The following is a 5247-nucleotide window of genomic DNA, read 5'->3' as shown; positions in this document are numbered from 1 at the left end:
TGGTGCAGGGGATTGAACTTGGGACTCTGGAGCCTCAGACATGAGAGTCTCTTTGCATAACCATTATGCTATCAACCCCCACCCTGTGGTCTTCATTAGAGGACACACCTGGGGGCCTGGCAGTAGCACAGCGGGTTAAGCACACATGGCACCAAGAGCAAGGACTAGCACAAGAATCCTGGTTTGAACACCCCCCAGATCTCCACCTGCATGGGGGTCACTTCACAAACTGTGAAGCAGGTCTGCAGGTGTCTATCATCTCTCCCTGTCTCTATCTTCCCCATCTCGATTTCTCTCTGTCAACAACAACGACAGCAATAATAATAATAGTAACAACAAAGATAAACAACAAGGGCAACAAAGGGGGGGATAGCCTCCAGGAGCAGTTGATTCATAATGCAGGCACTGAGCCCTAGTGATAACTCTGGAGGCAAAAAGGAAAAAAGAAAAAAAAAAGAGGACATACCTGTTAAACCATCACCACAGAGAGAGAGAGATGAAGAGAACTAGGGAGTAAATATGCTGACCCTCTTTCCATTCTATCCTCTGATCTGCTGCAAGTCTTCCCCAATGGTTAAACGCAGTAGATGTCAGAGTACAAGACATTTATTAAGTCTATAAAGTAGAAGTCTCATTCTGCTCAAGTGGTACATGAAGAGTAGAGCACAGGGAGTCGGGTGGTAGCACAGCAGGTTAAGCGCATGTGGCACAAAGCACAAGGACCGGCATTAGGATCCTGGTTGGAGCCCCGGCTCCCCACCTTCAGGGGAGTTGCTTCATAGGCGGTGAAGCAGGTCCGCCCACTCTGTCTTCCCCTCTTCTCTCCATTTCTCTCTGTCCTATCCAACAATGATGACATCTTTTTAAAAAAAGAGTGGAGCATGAATCTGAATGGACACATGGACAATTACTAGTTCAATAACAATTATATATATTGTATGTATTTCTTTATCTAGAGCTAAAATTCCTTATAATTTGTTTATTTCTAAATGTATAACTCTAATCTACATCTTATGAGATATCAGTCCACTGCACTTGGACATGTCTCTTTGGAGGTTTCTCTGATACCTCAATCTTTTTTTCTTTTGCCTCCAGGGTTATCACTGGGGCTCAGTTCCTACACTACAAATCCACTGCTCCCAGAGGCTATTTTTTTCCCTTTTGTTTCCCTTGTTTATCGTTGTTGTTGTTATCATTACTGCTGTCATTGTTAATGGATAGGACAGAGAGAAATCAAGAGAGGAGGGGAAGACAGAGAGGAGGAGAGAAAGGTAGACACCTGCAGACCTGCTTCATTGCTTGTGAAGTGACCCCCTGCAGGTGGGGAGCCAGGGGATCAAACCAGGATCCTTATGCTGGTCCTTGCACTTTGTGCTATGTGCGCTTAACCCACTGCACTACCACCCGGCCCACAACCTTATTTAAAAAAAAAAAAAATTCATCTCCCCCCTCAAAGCCCATTTATTTATTTATTTATTTTTCCTCCTCCAGGGTTATTGCTGGGCTCGGTGCCTGCACCATTAATCCACCGCTCCTGGAGGCCATTTTCCCTCCCCTTTTGTTGCCCTTGTTGTAGCTTCGTTGTGGTTATTATTATTGCCCTTGTTGACGCAATTCGTTGTTGGATAGGACAGAGAGAAATGGAGAGAGGAGGGAAAGACAGAGAAGGGGAGAGAAAGATAGACACCTGCAGACCTGCTTCACCGCCTGTGAAGCAACTCCCCTGCAGGTGGGGAGCCGGGGGTTCGAACCGGGATCCTTACGCCAGTCCCTGCACTTTGCGCCACATGCGCTTAACCCACTGCACCACCGCCCGACCCCCAGCCCATTTATTTTCATGCCTTTCATATCTATATCTTATCTATCTATAATGAAAGCTACATGTTATCTTATTTTAATATTAGGCTCAGATGAAGTCAATCTTATTTTGTCAATATTAGGCTCAGATGAAGTCTGAGGGTAAGAATGTACTAATGGCTGAGCACATAAAACTTGAGCCTTTTAAAACAAGAATCAGTTAGGAAATTTAAAGTGAATAGACAGAATGGCTACAGCTAATTCATGGGTCTGTTTTTAGGCATTGGTGAAATCGTTATGGATATTGAATAGCATCTACTAAAAGATAATAATTTTTCTTTCCTTTTTTAAAAAAAAATTTAATTATACTTATTCCTTTGTAAGAGAGTGGGCAATGCTCCATTTAAGGAATTCAGTTTGTCACTGTGTTCTGTTTTTTTATGTTGTATTTTTTATTAGTGGTTTAATATTGATTTACAAGATTATAAAAGGTATAGTTGTAATAGGGGTATAATTCCATACAGTTCCCACCACTAGAATTCTGTGTCCCATCTCCTCTATTGGAAACTTCCCTATTGTTTATCCCTCTGGAAGTATGGACCACAATTCTTGTTGGGGTACAAAAAATAGCATTTCTGATACCTGTAATTGCTTTGCCAGTGGGCATGGGTGTTGGCAGGTTAATCCATACCCCCAGCCTGTTTCTATCTTTCCATCATGGGCTAAGGCTCTGGAGAGGTGAGGTTCCAGGAAACACTGGTGAAGTCATTTCATGACAGATGAACTTGGTGGCTAAAAAGTACAAGAATTTTTCCATTGTGATGAGATACAACAGATATTTCCATTTTGGGTTAGAGTGAAATCACACTTTGAGGAGGGTAGAAATCATTACAGTGGTGTTGTCTTAAAATGTCAGCCTAGAATTTGCCAGAGGAAATGGAAGATTTGAAGACTCCCAGGAAACAAAGTGTTTTTTGCACTCAGCACAGCTAGAGGTCACTTCATAGACCAAATTAAGATGTGTAATTTAATGTGTGGCTCCTGCAGAGATGCTGCAGTGCGTTAGTCAAAGCAGAGTGATTCAGTACTGCTTGAAATATTCCTGTGAACTCAGCATGGAATTGTAGCATTCCATATTGGTTTCCTTCTTTTTCTTTTCCTCCCAAGTGCAGTTCTTTTTTCTCTGGTTTCTCAGATGGAGAGCATGTGTGATGATGATTCAGCATGTACTCTGACTTGCTAATGGGAGACATGTTTGCCCTCCTCCTCAGAAGCTTGATGTTGCCATGGTGCACACTAGAAGTGCTGAGGTAAAACTTCATTTGCTCAACACAGATTTTTTCTTTCATCTTCAAAGAGAGGAATGTTCCAGCCCGTTTATTGCCAGGATAGCCTGAGGGTGCTTCTTCCCGAGCTAGTGCTCTCTGGGTTGGAGAGAACTCAACTGGAGCCAATCTAGGCTGCTGCGTGCTGCGTGGGAGAGGGATCAGGAACTCGTGCAGGAGATACACTCTGGAACTCTCGGAGCCGGAAAGCAATTTCCAAGTGTGTTTAATCAAAAGAGCAGCTGTATTTATACTCGCCAAGTAGGGTGGAAACAGGATGTGACATAGAGAGGGTGGAGCAAAAAGGGAGTGGTGGAAAATCAGGGTGTGACAAGAAGAGGGGGCAGAGCAGGTGAGAATTCTACCACAGAACCACCAATGCCCTGGAGGGAGGGTGGTGCTCTATGTAAATGTAAAAGTGATTTATGTAAATAGACCGCAGCTTTGAGTGGGATCAAACCAATCCCATACAGGCAGGATTAGAGACAGAAGGGGGGGGGGGTTGGAATACTACTCAACAGTTTATCATCTAATAGCTGCCACCAAGTAATATTTTGGGTTTTGAAGTTGGGAACTTACAAATTAAGTTTCCTGTTCCATTAAAAAAAAAAAAAAGAAAGAAAGAAAGACATTTAAAGAAAGGAAGTACATAAAGTGAATTTTTTTTGAACATTGACTCTGGGAGAAGTACAAGATTGATTACTAATCATGAATCTTTAGTTGACAAAGATGCTCCAAAGGCATCTCTATAAATATTCATTGATGACAATGGAAAGTGTGCAGTGATTTTGAAAACCATAGTTTTAAACTACCAATAATAACAGGGGAGTAGAATATTTGGGAAAAAAATATTTGCTTGTGTTTCTTTTTGTAGTTAATCTTAAATTGTTCTTGAACTTCAGATGTACAAAATTATAGCAAAGCTAATTCTGAAACTCATCTAATATCTGTTTTCCTTAAGGTAGCCTGTGGTTGCAGTATTCATTTTGGGCTACAGTTCTCTGATCAAAGAAAAATATTCTCCTCTCAAGAGTTTAGCAAATAAGTCCCTATAGTTGCTTCTCTTGCTGTCTTTTATTTCTCCTAGGACTTTCTCTTTCTCACTTCCATGTTTTGGGCTGATTTGAGTTCAGATCAAGGTTCTGCTAGAGGAGAAATAATTATTAAAGTTAATTGCTTTACAGTTTGGTGACACTTCAAATTCTAGCCTTCTTGACCATTAAGCTTGCTATTGCTTTTCAAATTACTGCTTCATGTTGCTTATATAGGTTCGTAAACAGTATTCAGTAAGAGAGGTGGGATGAATTATATTACTACTTAATCTAATTGATGATTGATCTTGAGTCTTTAGTTGTCTCAAGTTAGAATTCCTCATAATATGATTACATTTAAATGTCTAATTCTACATCTCTTTCTGAAACTCCAGTCCATTGTACCTAGTAGTTTCCTGGACATGTCTGTTTGAATGCTTCCCTTTTACTTCAAACTTAAAAGTTTAAAAACTTGACTCATCTTCTTGTTATCTGTCTTATTTTTGTGAATGGTATCATGATCTGTGTGCTTATCTAAATCTGAAATCAAAGTCTATCTCTTACATGTGTCTAATCAATCACTAAATTCTGTCAAATATTTCTTTTTAAATTGACTTTCTCTCCTCTCTCCACATTGCCAGTTCCTTGCTTACATCTATTGATAGTTCTTTCTGGGTTACTGAAGAGGTCTTCAAATGAAATAAACCCTTATCTTAGATCATAGTGTAGGCTCCTCTTTGATTTTGGAGTGATCTTTCTGTGATACAAATATAAAACAAATAACCTTCCTTGCTTAGGATTCTTCAGTCACTCACCATTGTCCCCTGTTCAGTCCCTGAAGTCTACATTCAATATAGTTTCTTCCCACATGTCAGTTTTGGGTTTTTTTTGCATCCAGATCAGAAGAATTATAGTCACAAAACTGGGGAGAAAACTGTTTTCCCCTCTATTTTGTCCCTTCTTAATCCCAGATAGAGTACTAGAAGAATGGTAAAGGCATTCTGTATTGAATTTTCTGGGTGGATGGGTCAGAATTTTTACTTTGTCTTAATGGTAGCAACATGCCTTACAATGCAGCCTTACTGCTATAAAAC

The sequence above is a fragment of the Erinaceus europaeus genome, chromosome 16, assembly GCF_950295315.1.
Source record: "Erinaceus europaeus chromosome 16, mEriEur2.1, whole genome shotgun sequence".
In the NCBI taxonomy this organism is placed as follows: Eukaryota; Metazoa; Chordata; class Mammalia; order Eulipotyphla; family Erinaceidae; genus Erinaceus; species Erinaceus europaeus.
The sequence above is the reverse complement of the archived record's forward strand: the minus strand, read 5'-3'. Positions refer to the sequence as shown.